Below are 22,434 nucleotides of genomic sequence, written 5' to 3'. Positions count from 1 at the left end.
ACTGAAAGATTTGGAATACCATATCCTCTTTGAAAGTGTGTGCGTGTGCGCGTGCAGACAATTTGTGTAGGAGGGAGGGGTTAAAGGGGCTCCCCTTAGAAAGCCATGATGTCTGGAGAATTGTGTTCTCAAAGCAGGTAAGGACCACGGCAAAGGCAGCAGGCATGAGTTCTACATGCGGGTGTTAGTTAATGCAAATCAAATAGAGGAGAACAGGAGGGGGGCAGTCCTTCTGCCATTGAGATAGCATTAGGGGACGACAGACAATTGTTGCAACTAGCAGGGCTTCGGTGAACCAGGAACAATGGTAAGATGGCTTCTGGTGAGCTTACATCTGGACAGAGCTTTTTTTTGTAGCAGGAACTCCTTTGCATATTAGCGAGGCTTTTTTTGTAGAAGAAGCCCAGCAGGAACTCCTTTGCATATTAGGCCACAACCCCTGACATCACCATTGTTTCATACAGGGCTTTTCTGTAGAAAAAGTCCAGCTGGAACTTATTTGCATTTTTTTTTGTGAATAAACAATTTTATTAGTAACATATGGTAGCAAAACTATATCTACAACTTATAAAGACTTAAAGAAAAAGGAAAAAAAAATTCTACCCCATATCTTCCTTTTCCCCCACCCCTCCCCCCATTACTTGACCCCCGCCAGTGTTATTTACTTAAAAGAAACAAATATTAAAGGTACCTTAACTATTAAAAAACCCAAAAGTTATATTCTTATTTAAAAAAAAAAACTTAATCATTATCAAAGATTGTCCAATGTCCTTTTATTTTCCACTCTTTTTCTACGTATCTTCTGAACTTCTTCCACTCCAACTTAAAGAGTTCCAAATCATAGTTTCTTAATTTTCTTGTTAATTTGCCCATTTCACTCCATGACATAACTTTTATAATCCAGTCCCATTTCTCTGGTATTTTTTCTTGCTTCCATAGCTGCGCATACAATGTCCTAGCAGCTGAGAGCAAGTACCATATTAAAGTTCTATCTTCTTTTGGAAATTTTTCCATTTGTAATCCCAGCAGAAAAGTCTCTGCAACTTTATTGAATTCATATCGCGAAATCTTCGAAATCTCTTGCTGAATCGTTTGCCAAAACATTTTAGCTCTTTCACAAGTCCACCACATATGGTAGAAAGAACCTTCATGCTTTTTACATTTCCAACACCTGTCTGGCATCTTGTTGTTCATCTTTGCTAATTTTTTTGGAGTCATATACCATCTGTACATCATCTTAAAACAGTTTTCTTTAATACTTTGACATGTTGCGAGTTTCATAGAGTTCTTCCACAAATATTCCCAAGATTCCATCTTTATCTCTTTATTTACATTAATTGCCCAGAACTTATTTGCATATTAAACTACACACCCCTGACATCAAGCCAGCCGGAACTGTGTCCCTGTGCGTTCCTGCTCAAAAAAAGCCCTGCATATTAGGCTATACCCTCCCCCCCGATGTAGCCAATCCTCCAAGAGCTTACAGTAGGCCTTGTAAGAAGAATAGGGGGTGGAGCCTAATATGCAAAGGAGTTCCTGCTACAAAGAAAAAGCCTTGCATCTGGAAGAGGGGGTCCTTGGGGTTGTGTGCAAATAATTTGTAGGGAAAAGGAGGCTGGAGCACCGTGCAGACTGGTTGGCGTTTGTGTTGTTGTTGAAACTGGAGCAAAAGCTTTAAATCAGAGGTGGCTTGGGTGCATAGAAAATAAGAGGCACAGGATGGGGCTCATGAAGTGAGAACAGGTTTACAGGCTGGTGCCTGCATTTTCATGTTTAAACAGGAACTATAGGAAGTTAAGTCGGGGAGGGATGGTGGCTCAGTGGTAGAGCATCTGCTTCGGAAGCAGAAGGCCCCAGGTTCAATCCCCAGCATCTCCATCTAAAAAGGGCTCAGGCAGTAGGTGATGGAGATGGAGGGATGGTGGCTCAGTCGCAGAGCATCTGCTTGGGAAGCAGAAGGTCTCAGGTTTGATCCCCGGCACCTCTAACTAAAAAAGGGCTCAGGCAGTAGTGATGGAGATGGAGGGATGGTGGCTCAGTCGCAGAGCATCTGCTTGGGAAGCAGAAGGTCCCAGGTTCGATCCCCGGCACCTCCAACTAAAAAGGGCTCAGGCAGTAGGTGATGGAGATGGAGGGATGGTGGCTCAGTCGTAGAGCATCTGCTTGGGAAGTAGAAGGTCCCAGGTTCAGTCCCCGGCATCTCCATCTAAAAAGGACTCAGGCAGTAAGTGATGGAGATGGAGGGATGGTGGCTCAGTCGCAGAGCATCTGCTTGGGAAGCAGAAGGTCTCAGGTTTGATCCCCGGCACCTCTAACTAAAAAAGGGCTCAGGCAGTAGTGATGGAGATGGAGGGATGGTGGCTCAGTCGCAGAGCATCTGCTTGGGAAGCAGAAGGTCCCAGGTTCGATCCCCGGCACCTCCAACTAAAAAGGGCTCAGGCAGTAGTGATGGAGATGGAGGGACGGTGGCTCAGTGGTAGAGCATCTGCTTGGGAAGCAGAAGGTCCCAGGTTCAATCCCCGGCATCTCCAACTAAAAAGGGTCCAGGCAAATAGGCATGAAAAACCTCAGCTTGAGACCCTGGAGAGCCGCTGCCAGTCTGAGTAGACAATACTGACTTTGATGGACCGAGGGTCTGATTCAGTATAAGGCAGCTTCATATGTTCATATAACTCTCAAGAGGGAAATGAAGGAGAAACACATGAGTGTACCTAATGAACTTTTGGGGAGGGATGGTGGCTCAGTGGTAGAGCATCTGCTTGGGAAGCAGAAGGTCCCAGTTTCAATCCCTGGCATCTCCAAAAAAGGGTCCAGGCAAATAGGTGTGAAAAGCCTCAGCTTGAGACCCTGGAGAGCCGCTGCCAGTCTGAGAAGACAATACTGATTTTGATGGACCAAAGGTCTGATTCAGTATAAGGCAGCTTCATATGTTCATAAGTTGTTCGCCATAGCTAAAGGAAATGTCACTGGAAACATAGGGGAAATAGCTGAGCTGTCCATTCCATTGAAGTGGAGAGGTGCAAGAGGGCGGAGCTCTGGGTGAAAGCAAAACCGTTCAAATTTAAAAAAAAACAACACAATTTGTGAAGACGCCAAGCATGAATTTAGAAAGATAAAAATAACTAAAGAATTTAAAAAGTAAAACCATCTGGGAAGCGAGGGTAATTACTTAACATATGCGCAATTATATAATTAACATATACACAAGAGGGCAGACAAATCCTCGAAACACTTATAAGATTTGTCTTCCTTCTTCAGGCATAAAACTGGCGCGGATAATAATGCATTCTGAGCATGCCCAGAGTATAAGCATATGAAAGAATCTAATGTGACAGTGAAAAACTTGAAAATGTTGTGTGAGAAAATAATAAAAGAGAAATTGAAACTATGACAAAAAGGCAGGCCTAGTCACAATTGTGAGCTAGATTAAGACCTGGCAGAACGAAACTAGAAAGCATCAGCCTTAAAGCTGTCACCATTACTTTACGGAATAGGTCATCCGGGAGATTAAAACAAGATCACATATGATCCGAGATGGTCTCTTTACAGACACAAGATTTCCACTAAGCACCTCAAAACTTTCAGTTGTAATTCTAATAGAAACATGGGGAAAAAAAAAAAAGATTTCCTTCACACACACCATGTGGCCTGATCACTGAGAACTAAGACAAAAGTGAGCATAAAAGAAATGTATACTCAGGAATGGATATTTCGTGTAGTAGGGAGAATGATTATGGAGAAAGCTATCAGATATACAGACATTAAAATAAGATTGGTGCGAGATGATTTTAGTCTTCCAAAGGACATTGGGAGAGATGGTCAAGGAAAATGCGGAAAATATCTAAAAACAAGAAATACTTTGTAACTGAGAATTTTAAATTAAGCCAGGAACAGACTACTAGAGTGTTCGGTGTGGTATATTAAATATTCAAAAACACAGGGATAGTGATTGGGAGCAGTTGTCTGACCATGTCTACAAGAAAAATGGGGAAAATAAGCTTGCCGGATTGTTGAATATTATTGTCAGGGTCACTATATCAGCAAGAGGAAAAGACATAAAGAGACTTTAAAAGAGAAGCAGTCTAGAATTAAAACTGTTATAAATGTAACATCTTTCTTTTTTTAAAAAAAGTTCCTGATATGAAATAGATTTAGGAAGAGACATTACCCTGAAAAGGGATGCCAGGGAAATCTTTTTTTTGTTGTTGTTGTTCTATACATTATTTTTTTAAAGGAAAAAAAATACCTCTGTGAAAACAGTTACTAAAATAAGTCTTGAATCAGGGTCATTTCATTTTTTTAAAAAAAAAATACAGCTGTAGAAACATAGCAACAATAAAGAGGAATTTCAAACCCCAGATGTGATGGAGGAAAAATGAAACATCTGGGGGGGCTCCTTCCCTAGAGAGTTCTGGCCCTCACTAGCGCCACCAACAGGGCTAACAAATTAAAACATGCATTTAAAAAATCATCTTAAAAACTATCGTCCCCCTCATATTGTTAAAACAATATTTGTTGAAGATAGACACTAAAAATAATTCCCAAAGTGGCTTACTTCTTTCCTGTACAATCATAGGAGACAGCAAAAGCAGAATATTGGGCAGAGGAGGTGTCCCTCTCCCAAGTACATTTATGCTTCCCCTGATAAGTATGCACTAGTAGAACTTAAACTTGGAATTTTCTAGTGAATCTGATTTCCTGCTATCTTTTCTCTGCAGCTGATCATGGGTTGATCCAGATCAGTTTGTTCCAGTTTTAAGGTCACTGACTCTTCTTTATTTTTGTAGTCACAGTACATCCCACCTAGCCTACATGATTTCCCCACAGTATGCCTTGCATAATTTCTAATATGTCTCAACTCTGGTTCATTTTTACTTTCACAGGATCACTGAGGGAACACCAAATGAAACAAAAAAAATTTTCCGCTAGTGGAAAATGGCAACAGAAGAGACAGAGTACTGTCCTGAGCTTTGCTGCTACAACTGAGAAGACCCTCTCCTGGGTTGCCACCTGCCTAATCTCAGAAAGCATGATATTTGGCAGACTGTGTCATATGTAAAAACCTTCAGTTTTAAGGCTTCAGTAGGTTTCTCCTATGGGGTGGGGGGAGCAAGGTATACAGGTCTAAAGAATAGAAAAGATCTTCCTCAACTTCTGCTTTTTGAGATCTTTTAATAGGAAGGTGCCAGAAATTGGATCTTGTCAATGAGAAAGAAAGAACCATATACACTGCCCTGATCTCTTTTTATATCATGGCACAGAGTTCTTTTTTACTTCTAAGAGAAGAGAGAACACACAAAGAAAAGCATAGTGGAATGTCAGAACCCCAGATAAGCTACCGTATAGATTACAAAGCATGGAGGGGAGGGGAACATTCCACATAGAGGTTGCTATTTGGGGAAGCATCAACCATATTTCTTACATGCAGTCTTCCCTGATGAGTTCTTATTGCAATTCTCTGTACCTGCTGTCAATCCTATTGAGCAGAATCACTGTGCAGCCAGGCAGCTCATCTATATGAGTCATCCCTGGAGTTCAATAAGGTTTTTTTATTATTAAATATGCTCGGGAATACTAAATCTGAGTCTAATCGTGGCAGCATCCTTGACTGCAGTCTGTTGAATATAGCACTTGATGTGGCTCAGGTGAGACTTATTCTCCTTCAGATGTCTGTGTCCCAAAGCAACAATGTTAAAACTAGCTGTCAACTGAGATGGTTGACATTTCAAAGTGAAATGTGTCACTCTTACTCGTTTCCTTATTGTGTTTCCATCTTTATTCAATCACAATTAGAAGGCTTTATTATACAAAATATTTAAAAAGCATCCGATCAAACTACTGGAAAGTGCATGAAGTAGTTTATTGTTCTGATCTTGTCAGGGCTTTTTTTTCTGGAAAAAGGCATGCCAGAACTGGGGAGGGATGGTGGCTCAGTGGTAGAGCATCTGCTTGGGAAGCAGAAGGTCCCAGGTTCAATCCCCGGCATCTCCAACTAAAAAGGGTCCAGGCAAATAGGCATGAAAAACCTCAGCTTGAGACCCTGGAGAGCCACTGCCAGTCTGAGTAGACAATACTGACTTTGATGGACAGAGGGTCTGATTCAGTATAAGGCAGCTTCATATGTTCATATAACTCTCAAGAGGGAAATGAAGGAGAAACGCATGGGTGTACCTAATAAACTTTTAGGAATTTTAAGAATTTTGTTTCCATGAACAGGTTCCAGAACTCCATCCTGCTGTGTTCCCCCAGAAAAAAAGCCCTGGATCTTGTATTCTGACACTTAGATGATTTCCTCACTAGCAGTTGCTCTGCCCTTGAGCTTCTGCTTTCCCCAGCTCAAGCGATCAATTCCCTACCAGTTGCTGCACAGGTGCATTTTGATCCATGGCTCCCTCCAAATTCCTTGTGGCTTCCTGCTCTTCATTTTTAGAATTCTGGATGCCGCAAGGGAAATTGGAGGGAGCTGTGAATCAAAATGTGCCTGTACAGCAACTAGTGGGGAATTGATCACTTGAGCTGGGGAAAGCAGAAGCCCAAGGGCAAAACAACTGATAGTGAGGAAACAATCTTACAATTATTTCTTATTTATTTGTTTTAGTATATTTCTATTCTGCCCATTCCCCGTAGGGCTCCGGGCAGAGTACATGTAAGGCACATTCCCCAGGAATATGGGTTGGGAGAAAATACAGGTAACACAATATCTTGCAGTAAATGAATACTGGATACCACTTTAGGCAAAAACTCCAGGTTGGGTTTAAGTACCATGCATTCTGCAAAAATCTTTGCAAACTATGGGGTCAATACACGGTGCTGCAGGATCACTCATTCCGCAAATGAGGTTGCTGCAATGAAAACATAAGTCAAAAGAGCACTAACAATAGGGACCACTGTAGGACCAGAATGGGATATGGAGGGTATATATTCATCAAGCCCTGGAGGAACTGTTTAGAAAATCTATGTTTAGAAAAAAAAATAGGACCTTTAATAGGGGCGTGGTAAGCAGATGTGGCCATCAAGTGAACCTTAACAGAGAACCATGTCAAGCCCTGAATCTTTACACCAGAATAATGGTGTTTACCAGGATAATGGAAATAGGGCAGGAGCTAGGGGAAGACTCTGTGGACAGAGCCAAAGTCAAAAAGTGTTTCCATTTTGCCTCATAAGAGCACCTAGTAGACACCTTACCAGAATTCTGCAGGACTTGCTGAATCTGTATAGGAGGGTCAAGCACTCATCAACCTCCATGTCATGAGGCAGAGATGTAAAATGGTGTAGTAAAGAAGTTGCCCGTTCCTCAGTAAGTTGGGAACATCTGGGAGGTATAAGTCCCCTTGGATCTCTTGAGCGGGGGAGTGAACCATACTTGGTGGGGCCAAAATAGTATCATTAGAATGGCATTTGAATTGTCCTCAATTAACTTTGCCATGACCTTGATGAACAGAGGAAATAGTGGAAACAAATGGCTTCCCCTATCGCTAGGGGATTGTTCCCTAACTTCCCTGCCAAAAAGGCAAAAATATGGGGCTTTGCTACAACAGCAAAGAGCAGCTGTTGTAAAGAGGGGTGGCAAAGAGATCCACTGCAGGGAAACCCCATAGGCAAAAAATGAGTTGTACTGATCTGTGAGGGACCATTTGTGATTCGATGTATGCACGCTGCTGAGACTGTCTGCCTGTGAATTGTATTACCCCACAATGTGGATGGCATGAAAATGAGTGTCATGCTTCAAGGCCCAGCACCATGTCTCTGATGCTTCCACATTTAGCAGTCTGGAACCTGTTCACATAAAACATAATGGAGACGTTGTCTGTTTGTACTAAGACGGCTTTCCCCCAAACAATATTTGAAAAGGAGTTAAGAGTCTATCTGATGGCTCTCAGTTCAAGGACATGAATGAGTAACTGTTTCTTATGAATGGGGTGGAGAAGGTAGAAAAAGAAGTCCTTTTCTCCCTTTCTCACAATACAAGAACTCGTGGGCATTCGATGAAATTGCTGAGCGGTCGGGTTAGAACGGATAAAAGGAGGTACTTCTTCACCCAAAAGGTGATGAACGTGTGGAATTCACTGCCACGGGAGGTGGTGGCGGCTACAAGCATAGACAGCTTCAAGAGGGGGTTAGATAAAAATATGGAGCAGAGGTCCATCAGTGGTTATTAGCCACAGTGTGTATATATGTGTGTTTGTGTGTATGGTAATTTTTTTTTTTGGCCACTGTGTGACACAGAGTGTTGGACTGGATGGGCCATTGGCCTGATCCAACATGGCTTCTCTTATGTTCTTATGTGACACAGAGTGTTGGACTGGATGGGCCACTGGCCTGATCCAACATGGCTTCTCTTATGTTCTTATGAGAAAGCAATCTCCCTTGTACAGTAAGGGCATCACAGTGGCCCCCCACCCCCGCAAAGAGGCATTAGTGGTGGGGACAGCCTTGTGCTGCTAAAGGCCAAAAGGGGAACCTGCAAATAAGTCAGCATCCTGTACCCACCAAGGGAGGGATTTAATAACTTGCCTAAATATGGAGAAAAATTGGTGAGGAGAACATATACTCGGTTTGGATTTTTAATAAAACCAAATTTGCAACGGACTCACAAAAAGTCTAACCATTGGCAGAACAGCCATTGTCGAGGCCATAAATCCCAGTAATCGTTGGCTAGATTGCTCTCTCTGTAACTGACAATGTGAGAACCTACCCATTAGGGATTTGATCAGAGCATCCCTTCAAGCTGGGAGATAGGCCTTAGCCTTAAAATAATCTAAAGATACTCCTATGAATTGGACAATATGAGTTGGTTGCAGCCTAGATGTTTTCCAAATTTATAGTAAGGCCCAGATGGTGACAGGTTCTGATTGTGAGAGCTATGTTATCAGCTAACAATTCCCTTGAATCTGCCACCAGCAGCCAATCATCCAAAAAGGGAAATATGGTGCACCTTTGAAGGCACAAGAAGGCCATCACAGGGTACATGTATTTGGTGAATACCCTTGGGCAGTTGCCAGGCTAACAGGCAAAACATAATATTGATTAACCTTCCCTTCGTAGCAAAAAATGGAGGTATTTCCTATATTCTTCAAGCATTGCGGTGTGGAAATAGGCATCTTGTAGGTCAATGATAGGAAACCAAACATTATGTTTTAATAAATGTAGAACAGAAACTAGTGAAACCATTTGAAACTTCAAGACCAATGAAGTTTTATTCAGAACGTAAGCTTTCGTGTGCAGGCGCACTTCATCAGATGATGAAACGGGGTACAATGAGCAGTGCTACATATAGCTGTGATTAAGAATGCAAAGTAGCACAAAGTTAGAATCCAATAGGAAAAATGTTGAAATTAACAAAATGAAAGAGCACCAAGTTTGGCCTCGATAGCATTTAAACAACAAAGGCAGTAAACATGTCAGAATTGGAGAATAATGGCGAGAGGCAACAAATGCAGAGTCTGTTAATTGCTCTATTGCTCCTAAAGCCTGGGTTAAACTGAGAACATGTTTTTTTTTCAGAGGTATTTCTGTCCACCTGGATCGACCTACATTTTAAACTTCATTCAGTCTCCTGAGATCTAAAACAGGATGGAAGCCAGTTTGGTGTAGTGGTTAAGTGCATGGACTCTTATCTGGGAGAACCGGGTTTGATTCCCCACTCCTCCACTTGCACCTGCTGGAATGGCCTTGGGTCAGCCATAGCTCTGGCAGAGGTTGTCCTTGAAAGGGCAGCTGCTGTGAGAGCCCTCTCAGCCCCACCCACCTCACAGGGTGTCTGTTGTGGGGGAGGAAGGGAAAGGAAATTGTGAGCCACTCTGAGACTCTGTCCTTGAAAGGGCAGCTGCTGTGAGAGCCCTCTCAGCCCCACCCACCTCACAGGGTGTCTGTTGTGGGGGGAGAAGATATAGGAGATTGTAAGCCACTCTGAGTCTTTGACTCAGAGAGAAGGGCGGGGTATAAATCTGCAGTCTTCTTCTTCTTCTTCTTCTTCATCTGTCAGACTCTGTTCATTGACACTGTTGCTAAATGCCTATTACTAACCAAATGGATTAATGCACATGTATGATTACTAACACATGGCAGTAGAATAGTAGAAGGGGGGCAAAGTAGGGAACAGCCGAGAAGTAGCTTCCCAGGAATATCAAGGGTTGTTAGGCAGTCTTTGAAGTGGAGACTGCCAGGCAGATTCTCACCTCCCTCCCTGGAGGCAGCCAGGACACTGCCGCCGGGAAATGTAACCACCAACCGACAAAGATAAGGGGGAGCCGTGTGAAAAGTCTCACACGCAAAGGCAGCCTTTGTTTGGGGAATTGGGGGGTAGAGGCAATTGCTTTGACGTAGAATGTTAAATACCAATGATTCAGACTGCTTGCCATCAGTCCCAATGCCTATCATGCTGGAGTAACTTTGGAGTACACACCGCCTTCCCAAGATTGCTCTGTATGGCGAACTTTCCACCGGCCATCGAAATAGAGGGGCACCAAAGAAGAGGTACAAGGACTCCTTGAAGAAATCCCTTGGCACCTGTCGCATCAACCATCACCAGTGGTCTGACCTAGCCTCAGATCACAAAGCATGGAGGCACACCATCCACCAGGCTGTCTCTTCCTTTGAGAACGCACGCATAGCTGGTCTTGAGGACAAAAGGAGATTGAGGAAGAATCGCACTGCTACAGCACCAACCCCAAATCAGACTTTTCCCTGCAGCCACTGTGGCCGGACCTGCCTGTCCCGCATTGGTCTTGTCAGCCACCAGCGAGCCTGCAGCAGACGTGGACTACTGCACCCTTCTTAAATCTTCGTTCGCGAAGTCAAGCCGAGATAGATAGAGAGAGATAACTTTGGAGTACACAATAAATGCAACTTTGTTTCAAACAACAAGTCTGCTTATTTGGAAACTTCAATGAACCTTGGCTGACACCATCCTTCTTATCTACAAGAAAAAAAATTGAATAAAAACCACATGACAAATCTGGATCTAAAACGTCATGGTCTGGTTCCCTCTGCAGAAGGGTTACAAGTTGAGGTCATAACTCAGGTAAATGATTATTTATTGCCTGTTACACCATCTTAACTGGTGGCGAGGAGCAAAATTCTAACCGATAACCCTCGGCCACAATAGACAGAATCCAGTTATCATTAGTACTGCCCAGCCAGTGTCTAAGAACATATCCCTAAAGGCAGGGTTAGGGTTGTAGAACTAGAAAAGGTTGCTGCTCTGTCTTCTGTCTGGGAAAACTACATCTCTCAGGCAATAATCGATAAGCGAAATATGACATCTCATCAGAATACTGGTATCTAGATGCCTCATGAGGATGCTGTACTTTGTGGGCAAGGTACCATGGTTTGATGGAGGAAAATGGGAGCTGAATGTGTGATCCCCACCCTGAGATCTAGTTGTTTGATGATTTTCCCTGATTTGCATCCAAGTGTCATCTGTGGTCTTAGAACACAGGGATGTGCCCTCAAAAGTCAGATCTTCAGCTCTGAGTTTGGTCTCTGCGGGAAATGCCACAAAGCAGAGCCAAGCATGGCAACAAATCGCAGTAGAGAATGTGATGGGCCTTCTAGCTGAGTCAGCCATGAATCAAGCTGCATTGATCTGCTGTTTTGATAGCCTAACAGCTTCAGTTTGCAGGACCTTCTTTTCATCAGGTAAGAGATCCAAGTAAGGGACATTTTCTGTCATAAAAACAATAGACATGCTGCTATTATGGCTTCTGAATATCATGGCAGGTGAGAAATAGATTCTGGTTTAGATCCATCCTTATATTTTGATTTCATCTTGCTCTTTGGCTGGTGATTCTGACGCACTCTGTGGAATGGAAGGGATCGGAGATAAAGAACAGTGGCGAGTAGGTTTGGAATGCATAGCCAATGGAACCAATGGAACTGAGGCTATTGAGGCCAGTTTTGGAGGCCAGTTAGCCAATGGCATGGGCTGAGAGAGCCTATTGCAGTGATGGCTAACCTTTTCAGCTTGGTGTGTCGAAAATCGGGAAAAAGTGTAGTCTTCCTCGGGTCGCGTGTCACTTCACCGTGTCACTTCAACCACACTCACCAAATGAGGGGGCCGCAGGAGAACCAGGCACAAAGGATCCAGTGCGCGGTCTGCGGCCTAGGTCTGACTAGGGTTGCCAAGTCCAATTCAAGAAATATCTGGGGGCTTTGGGGGCGGAGCCAGGAGACTTTGGGGGTGGAGCCAGGAGACATTGGGGTGGAGCCAGGAACAAGGGTGTGACAAGCATAATTGAACTCCAAGGGAGTTCTGGCCATCACATTTAAAGGGACAGCACACCTTTTAAAATGCCTTTCTTCCATAGGAAATAATGAAGGATAGGGGCACCATCTTTTGGGGCTCATAGAATTGGACCCCCTGGTCCAATCGTTTTGAAACTTGGGGGGGTATTTTGGGGAGAGGGGGATCCCCTGCCCCCACCTGGGGATTGGTAACCCTGCGGGAAAGGGTGTATCTTTTTTTCTTCTCGCCTTTTCTCCTCCAGCGCTTGCCAAGGGAAGCCAAGGGGGGCGACACAATGCTCCCCTCCCCTTGCTCTTTTGCAACCCACACACAGCCCCCATCGCCCACCCCCTTCCTCCTCTTCCAAGCTGAAAAGGGCAGCTTGTCCTTTAAATCTGAAACCCCGCCTCCGGCAGGCGGCCATGAGAAAGAGCGAGAGAGCAAAGTGAGAAAGATCATATTGGTTGCAAAAAAAAAACACCCAGCACTGGGTGGAGGAGAAGGAGGAGGGGGGGGCAGCCCCACAACAGGCCCAAGAGCGACGCCCCCTCGGGCATTGCACCCCACACACACTGCTGCAATGCCATCTCTGCCTCCCCCCCCCCAGCCGCTCCATGCAAACAAACGGAAAAAAACACGCCTGCCTTGCTCCTGCATTTGCAAAGCCCCGGCATTGCAAAGGCGCGACCCGCTGAGGAGGGCACTTCTTTCCCCCCCTGCCTCTTTTTTTGCAATGCTCTTTTTTTCTTTCTTGCTGTACCCACCTATTTCCTCAGGCCCCGGGGAGGGCGGGAAAAGGGGGTTGCAAAGCTCGGCCCTGTTGCGAGGAGGAGGAGGCGCGTTTGGCTGCCTCTGCTTTGGGTGGGGGACGGGTTGCGCCAGGAGGCTGTCTCCTCCCACCCCCAGGTCAAGGCGAGGTGCTGGCAGTGTCAGCCAACCTTCCCTCTCACCCCCAACCTTCCCTCCCACCCCCACCCCCGGCCTGGAGCCGGGGAAAGAGGCGGCGGCGGCCCGCTGCGCTGCTGCCGCCTCTTCTCGCCTTCACCTTAGCAGCTGCTGCTCCTCCGAGACGGGCTCAGCAGCCTCCGAAGGACTCGCGGCTCGCCACGCTCCTTGGTTTCCGGTGTGTCAGCCAAATTGCCTCGCGTGTCACCGGTGACACGCGTGTCATAGGTTCGCCATCATGGGCCTATTGGGAGAACATAAACTTTCTCCCATAAGACAGCTTCCAAATGGGATGTTCTGTCATTCCTTACCTTTAGAGTGAACTGTTGGCAGATCCAATAAGCCCCTATGTTATGTTCTTTGCCCAAGCACAGGAGCCACACACTACGTTCATCGGGGGATGGGGGGGGGGTTCTGATACCACATTCAGTACACTTTTTAAATAAAGCCTTTTGTGCCATAACTCCCCAGGGAGATAGAAAGCCCTTGGCTGAAATAAGGCATGTCCCTTTGGCTTTAAGGAGATTATCTGAGGAGACTGAACGCCACAATTTAAGCCTTCTCCTTTGTCTTTTTTTTTTTTTTTTTAAGTGAAAGGGAGAAAAACTTCACCTTGTAATTGTGAGCATTTCTCTTCCCTTTCAGAAAGATTGATGCTGGAGACAAGAAATCATCCCTACTGTGGGGAGAGCTGGCTGAAGGGAACCTTCTCCAACAGTGGTGAAGATAAACTGAGGGGAAAAGGTTGCCCCCATTGACCATGTGACAATTTGAGTGGAAAGAAATGGATCTCAGTGGCTCTAAAAGGGAGGACAGCCCTAGGTGAGTTTTTGAGCTTTAGAATGGATCTCTCCATGACAGGCCTGGCTGGCTGTAGTTCCAGTGTGGGACTGCACAGAAAACTGAAGATGAACAGTGGGTGTGGCCATCAAAATAACGAGGAAGGAAGAGAGCAACATCAAAAGAACAAGGAAGGACGCTTCGAAAAATTCTGAGGAGCAGGTATAAGGCTGGTCTGTGGCTCAGTGGTAGAGGCTCTACTTTGCATACAGAAGGTCCCAGGTTCAATTCCTGGCATTGCCATTAAATGGAGATACATTAACAGGATTGGTTAGTTGGTTCAATTTAAATTCTTTATAATTTTTTTCCAGGAAAAAAAATACAAAAACAATTTTAGTGTGAACACACAGTTATAACAAAAGGCTGTATGGAGACTAACAATTATTGTAATATATGAAAGACCTCATCCTGAGACCCTGGAGAGTTGCTGACAGTCAGAATAGACAATATTGGCCTTGACAAATGAATGCTCTGACTCAGGCAACCTGTGTGAAAGACACGGTTGCTGGGGATGTTTTAATGGTAAAAGCATCTGCACTGCATGTAAAAGGTCACGAGTTCAGTCCCTGGCATCTCCAGGTTTTTTTTTTTCCTTTAAAGATAGTAGGTGGCATGAAAGACCTCTACTTGACACTTCAGAGAGTTGCTGTCAGTCAGATTAGACAATACTGACCTTGACAGATGAATGGTCTGACTATATAAATAAACCTATGTTACTGAAAGATTCTTCAGAAGGTAAGCCATCCCCTTTTTCACAACAGAAAATCAACTCACTCCATCGGCTGAAATTATATACTGCAATACATTCCGTTACATTTCTTAGCCCTGAGGCTCACAGAGAATAAGTGGTTTTGCATGCCAAGATATCCCCCAAGCTGCAAATGAAAACAAGCGCATAGCTCGGTGAACTACAATTCTGTGCATATTATCTATCCCAACCACAGTTCAAAAAATTCTCCATAATTTAATCTTTATGGAGAATTATTACATTTTTGTATGTTTAAAAATAGTAATGCATGCAAATAAATTCAAGGCTGCTTTTTCCTACCTCTCAGTAATGAAACCCCTGATTGGAGTCTTGACTGAAGTACTTTTCAGATACTTTGGCCCACGTCTTGTTCTATGTATTCAAACAGAGATTGGACATGTACATTTCAAACAAGCCCACTCATTCTACTGTACTCTATGATAATTTGCTTTTGAAACTGCGGCATCATCCGAACAAAAATTATGGGTCATCGGGGGGGCGGGGGGAGGCGTGCTGCTTATAGATGAAGATACAAAACCGCATTGGCTACATTCAAGCTTTTAGATGGACCTAAAATAGCTTCTCAGCTCCCTGTGGATAATAAGGGGTCAGTCACCCATCCACTCTGGAAATCTAACCTGTGTATCTTTTAGATTTCATTTATTGCAGCACTCTACAAGGCCAAATTACTTACTTGAGAGACAGAAATGACCATTTCTTCACTAATGGTATCTCTAGATTACCATTACAGCTAAAATCATTTATATTTTAAATGGTGTTCATTCATGCAACATTTATGAATAGGCATACCATCTTTTTGTAGTACACTTTGAACAGAAGTTAGAGTGCAGAAAATGGCTATGGGCTGGAAGTGTGAATGCCATAAAATTTTTTAAAAATGCATTAATGAATTTCAATTGAATAATTGAAAATTTAAACTTATCTTCTTTCCCACTGTCTCAGAAATCTGCATAGCATACTCAAAGATCTATTTTTTTTTTCACAAAACGACCCCAGCCTCCGATGGACAGAAATACAACATCCCATTCTAATGTCATAGACTCACATAGATGTTTTGTACAAGTACCCTCTTATCTGGTAGTTGGAATTACCACCAAGAAATCATGGCTCCTACCCCTCTGCTCAGCCACATTCAAAGCCTGCTTCCAACAAAACAGGTTCTTCCAGTGGAGGAATGCTCCTTAGGCTTGAGGAATGCATCAAGCTGAGCCAAGTGGGAGGGTACAAATCAGCCTTACATATCAAACCATGCAGAGACTTTATGAACTGGGACTTGCCCGCCTCCTCTTCCTACTAAAACCCACAGAACACCCTCCCTCCTTACCATTTAGCTCCTTAAGATCAGTGTAGAGTATTTATTTATTTTATTTTGTTCGATTTATAACCCGCCCTACCCCACCAAAGCGGGCTCAGGGCGGCTTACAACACAGAATGCTAACAGTAGATCAATTTAAAATACATTAATAATTTATACAGTAAAATACATAAAAATACATAAAACACACATCGATATACTATGCTACCTCTTCCTTAAGTCGGTTCTTCAAGTATTCCAGTATTCAAATATTCTGATGTTCATAAGTTTGGATATTCAGGCATCCAGGTATCAGTCAGTTGTATGCCAACCAGAAGAGGGCTGTTTTACAGGCCCTGCGGAACTGTTCAAGATTCCACAGGGCCCTCACCTCCTCCGGGAGCTGGTTCCACCAACAGGGGGCTGCAATCGAAAAGGCCCTGTCTCTGGTCACTTTGAGACGGGCCTCCTTTGGCCCAGGGATTATGAGGAGGTTCTGAGACCCCGATCTCAGCACTCTCTGGGGAACATGTGGGGAGAGACGGTCCCTAAGGTAGGCAGTACAAAGTGGGGACAGATAACTCAATAGAAACTGCTACCCCTCTTCCACAAATATAAATGCTGTTCCATCAGAGAAAATGCATAATTAGATACAAGACAGTATATGTAAATTTTCCTTTGTAAAATGTGGCCACAGTTAAAACAGTAAGAACTCATAATTCTTGTGATTTCATGACAGCGCATTTCCACTCACTGCTTCAGGCAAAAAGATAATTTAAAAACATGATCGTGACATTCTGCTCTCAGTGTACATACTTGTCCACATCTGGAGCAGCTTTGCATTCAGTCAGCGTCAGTATTGTCTCAATCAAGGTCAGTATTTTCTAGTCTGACGGGCAGAAGCTCTCCAGGGTCCTAAGCTGAGGTCTTGCACGTCACCTGTTACCTGATCATTTTAGCTGAAGATGCCAGGGGATCTTCTGCAAGCCAAACAGAGGCTCTTCCACTTGACCTCTGTCTCTCCCCAACAGTACGACATAAAGAGTCTATTTTTAAAAAAAACCTGGGGAAACTCATAAACTCGGCCACGGCGGTGGCATTCCGCAGATGATAAGCATGGCTGAGGGGCACTCTCATTCAGAATGGTGCGGCACAAATTTGAACACCTACCCACCCACCCTCATTTAAAGATATACACTAGAGCTGGAGCAAACAACTAGCAGCCAGACCTGATGTATCAGTTGCTAAACTGTACTAGGGATGCTTGAGCATCTGCCAGTTCAGCTCACCAGCTGTTGCTGGTTGCAAATAGGAACCGATTGTCTAGTGATCAGTTCATAGTTCATCAGCATTCCCAATATGTTCATCGAGTTACTTTTCAAGTATTCTAATAGGACAGAGCAGTGCAATGAGTGGCCTTTCACGCATGCGCATTGAGAGCCCAAAGACAATCCTTTTCCCACTGCCTTCACACTCTCAGTCAGTCAGTCAGTCACATTTTATTTGTATCCCGCCCTCCCCGACCAAAGCGGCTCAGGGCGGCTAACAACAAAAACTCAATACATACATTGTAGAATAAATAACAATTGACTACAATTAATTAAAATCCTTTAACATTCTAAAAAAACATCAATACATTTTAGTGCTATAATCGCTGGCAAGTTTACTAGGTAGTTTAGTAGTTTCAGCTGGTGAAGGCCATCTGGAACAAGGTGGTCTTGCAGGCCCTGCGGAACTGTTCGAAGTCCCGCAGGGCCCGCATTTCTTCTGGAAGCTGATTCCACAGCTGTGGAGCCATGACAGAGAAAGCCGGAGTACGGGTGCTCTGGAGTCTTACCTCCTTTGGCCCGGGGATAGTCAGCAGGTCTCGCTAACAAACCATTGTCACGCCACGTCACTCAACAACCAATAGTCTAAAAAATGGGAAAAAATTGTATAACTGGTTGACAAAAATTTAATTGGTGGGTTTAGAAAAACACTGGTATATTTTTATTAAAATATAATGTTACAGTCTCTATAAGCCAAATAAGATAATTATATTAAGTTTTGGTTTGACCACATTCGACCTCTTCCTGTATGAATATTAAGATGTTTACTGATGTATTCATTTTTTTTTGGGGGGGGGGGTTGTTTTCTTCTTATTTTAATGTTGTAAATTGTTTGAAAATTGAATAACGTAATAAAATATTTGAAACTGAAAAAAAACCAACAACCAATAGTCTAAACAAACAGGGAACAAATCAGTCAGCCAGTGCTATTTTTTAAAAGAAAGACCTACTATTTGATGTTTAAGTCCAGGTTGCTGAAGTTATTTGCACGCAAACATTTTTACATGCTCTTATGGGAGGCCTCACACCATGCAGTGACCTGACCCAACCATCCAGGGTAGAATCAATCTCTTCAGCTATAGATATACAAAAGTCAAGAAAACAAGCCTCCACCACCTCAAGGAACCAGAACTCTGCTACCACGGCTACAGTGAAGCCGCAAACTTGTCCAATAATGGTTTGGCATGGCAAACAGGCAAACAGACGGGTCATTTGGCTCACAGGTGAACGAAGCTGATGTTTGACTATGAAACGTGATGGCTACAAAATTGTCTGTACCACTGTGCCGCTTTAGGCAATGGAATATCTGCATACACCCCCACATGAAAAACTGTGATGCACCTATGAAACAAACCCCAAGAAATCTTAGCCTAGTCTTTCCTCCAATTTATCGCATGGAGAGAGGGTCCGCTGATCTCGCAGCTTTGCTAGAGGGCGCAACACCTGTAGCCAAAGCTTTGCAGTCTTGCTCCTGTACCATAACAATGGTTTCCCAGGGTAGAAGAAGAAGATATTGGATTTATATCCCGCCCTCCACTCTGAAGAGTCTCAGAGTGGCTCACAATCTCCTTTACCTTCCCCCCCTCCCACAACAGACACCCTGTGAGGTAGATGAAGATATTGGATTTATATCCAGCCCTCCACTCCCAAGAGTCTCAGAGCGGCTCACAATCTCCTTTACCTTCCTCCCCCACAACAGACACCTTGTGAGGTAGATGAAGATATTGGATTTATATCCCGCCCTCCACTCCGAAGAGTCTCAGAGCGGCTCACAATCTCCTTTACCTTCCTCCCCCACAACAGACACCCTGTGAGGTAGATGAAGATATTGGATTTATATCCCACCCTCCACTCCGAAGAGTCTCAGAGCGGCTCACAATCTCCTTTACCTTCCTCCCCCACAACAGACACCCTGTGAGGTAGATGAAGATATTGGATTTATATCCCGCCCTCTACTCAAGCGTCTCAGAGCGGCTCACAATCTCCTTTACCTTCCCCCCCCCACAACAGACACCCTGTGAGGTGGGTGGGGCTGGAGAGGGCTCTCACAGCAGCTGCCCTTTCAAGGACAACCTCTGCCAGAGCTATGGCTGACCCAAGGCCATGCTAGCAGGTGCAAGTGGAGGAGTCGGGAATCAAACCCGGTTCTCCCAGATAAGAGTCCGCACACTTAACCACTACACCAAACTGGCTCTCCAGTCTGGGTAGAAGAGACAAGCTACTCCTTGGAAAGTTGTCTGCCTCTTCAAGCAATGAGGGTTACTGCTGAATAAGCTGCAAGTAAAACTTCAGCTTTGTAGGTGGTTCTTGATCTCACCAAGGCAAACATGTTTGAATGTTATCCTATGTCGTATAATCTATCAGATTAATTCATAGTTACTCTATCCATGAGAATATATATTTGATATTACTCTCATAACTACCACCACATATTCACACTGATATTTTCCCCTTTTTTTTTCTTCGGGGATGCCGGGTGAATATTTATTGCTTTTAAATGTTATTGCAAAAAAAAAAAATCTTTGGAGAAGCAAGCTTGGCTTGGGCAAATTAATGACCCTGAGTGGAATTTAGTAGGAAGCAATAATTCTTGCATTAATTTTTTTCACTTCAGCAAGTCTTTTGTTATCTGTACCAACATGTGAAATAAGTTATACATAATACTGATGATACCCCATAAGATTTTTTAAAAAATGTATCACCATAATCATATTATTCCAAGAAGGCTCCAAAAGGCAATAAAAATGAGGAAACATACCAGTTTAGACTAATCAGGGGGAAACTCAGCAAAAGGATTGTGATGGACAGGTCCAGTACCACCTCTCTCACAGTACAGCCAATAGCTGAAATAGGTCATCTGACTTGGGGGGGGGGGGAAGGACTGGGGGTACAAAATTCCAAGGGCTCAAAGTCAGTTTGATGGCCCAGCAAAGCTGGAATCATCCTGCATTTCACTAGAGAGCCAGTTTGGTATAGTGGTTAAGTGTGCGGACTCTTATCTGGGAGAACCGGGTTTGATTCCCCACTCCTCCACTTGCACCTGCTGGAATGGCCTTGGGTCATCCATAGCTCTGGCAGAGGCTGTCCTTGAAAGGGCAGCTGCTGAGAGCCCTCTCCAGCCCCACCCACCTCACAGGGTGTCTGTTGTGGGGGAGGAAGGTAAAGGAGATTGTGAGCCGCTCTGAGACTCTTCGGAGTGGAGGGCGGGATATAAATCCAATATCTTCTTCTTCTTCTTCTAATACATTTCAGTTTATTTTGCTTTTAGTAAAGTCCTGAAGTGCAACCACTTGGGGGAGGGATGGTGGCTCAGTGGTAGAGCATCAGCTTCGTAAGCAGAAGGTCCAGGTTCAATCCCCGGCATCTCCAACTAAAAAGTGTCCAGGCAAGTAAGCGTGAAAAAGCCTCAACTTGAGACCCTGGAGAGTCGCTGCCAGTCTGAGTAGACTAATACTGACTTTGATGGACCGAGGGTCTGAGTCAGTATAAGGCAGCTTCATATGTTCATATGTTCACTAAAGACTTGGAATGTGCATGAATAAGAAAAAGGCAGTTCAGTTTGTGGTTTGTGGTCCAACAAACCAAACTGCAAACCATCACAAACTAAAAAGGTTTCATATGAACCAAACCAGTTTCTGACATTCATGATGCAGTAGAATCCCCCCTGCATATGTTAGCGTCGCCAATCTCAAAGGGGATCTCAAGCTAATTCTTCTCTAAAAGATAAAGGTAGTCCCCTATGCAACCATCAGTCGTTGGGGTGACGTCACATCATGACATTTTCATGGCAGACTTTTTACGGGATGGTTTGCCCTTGCCTTCCCCAGTCATCTACACTTTCCCCCCAGCAAGCTGGGTACTCATTTTACCAACCTCGGAAGGACGGAAGGCTGAGTCAACCTTGAGCTGGCTACCTGGACCCAGCTTCCGCCAGGATCAAACTCAGGTTGTGAGTAGAGAGTTTGACTGCAGTACTGCAGCTTTACCACTCTGGGCCACAGGGCTCTTCTCTACTTGCCCCCCCAAATTTGGCGAGGATTGGATTTACAGGGTCTGAGGTACAGCCCCCCAAAGAAGGTGCCCCCATTTTTTCCAAAAACAGCAAAAAAAAAGTGAGAGCAATAGAATCCCTGCAGAACAGAATCAAAGCCCCCAAGAATGCCCAGCCCAGCAGAACCAGTGCTTTGCACCCTGAGACCACCTGAGACCCAAATCCAGACCAACATGCAACAACATATGTAGATGTGGTGGCTCAAAGCTCTGCTGAGACCACCCAAGACCCAACCTGAAAGTGTGCAACACCCCTTGTAGAAATGGTGGCTCAAAGGCCCCCCTCTGACATATGTAGACTGGTGGCTCAAAGCCCTGAGCCCACCTTAGACTCAAACCAGCATGCAATACTGCATGTAGACATGGTGACTTGAAGCCATGAGACGACTGTAGACACAGGTGTCGAACACTGACACCCAAATCCCAAAAGGTATGACAACATATTTTGACATGGTGGCTCGAAGTCTTGAGTCCAACTCTGACAGCAACACTGATATATGTAGATGTGGTGGCTCAAAGCCCCAAGTCCAACCCTGAAAGCCAAACACCAAAGGGTGCAATGATGAATGTAGACATGATGGCTTGAAAACCTGAGTCCAACCAACCTTGACAGCCAAACACCAAAGAGGGGGGGGGGGGCTAGAAGTCCTGAGACATATGTAGATGTGGTGGCTCGAAGCCCTGAATCCATCCCTGACATCCAAAGACCAAAGCATGTCCACGGTCCTCCCAGCCCTCCCAGCTGAAACACACAGTCAGTATTTGAAGGAAAGAAAAAAAGGCAGACGCCCCCAGAGTTTCAAAGAGGACTTGCCAAAGAACCTCCATTGCAGCTGAGATGATGAAGGGTACTCAGCAGAGGGCCCACCAGCTAAGGCTTAAACACACAGGTGCAGAGCACACCCACTAATGGAGGTGCGTTATTCCACTCGGCAACAGGGTCTGGAATGCACCCTGACCCATCCATCATGGTGAATTCTTC

At 44.4% G+C, this 22,434-nt stretch overlaps 1 non-coding gene across 1 annotated transcript; it reads left to right on the top strand.

Moving 5' to 3' along the window:
* Nucleotides 1–1,803: 1,803 nt before the first annotated feature.
* TRNAP-CGG (transfer RNA proline (anticodon CGG)) lies at nucleotides 1,804–1,878 on the top strand. Its single transcript has one exon. It is a non-coding gene; the product is annotated as a tRNA-Pro (tRNA).
* The last annotated feature ends 20,556 nt before the right edge of the window (nucleotides 1,879–22,434 follow it).

This window comes from Heteronotia binoei, chromosome 8 (genome assembly GCF_032191835.1).
Source record: "Heteronotia binoei isolate CCM8104 ecotype False Entrance Well chromosome 8, APGP_CSIRO_Hbin_v1, whole genome shotgun sequence".
Classification (NCBI taxonomy): Eukaryota; Metazoa; Chordata; class Lepidosauria; order Squamata; family Gekkonidae; genus Heteronotia; species Heteronotia binoei.
The sequence above is the reverse complement of the archived record's forward strand: the minus strand, read 5'-3'. Positions and strand labels throughout refer to the sequence as shown.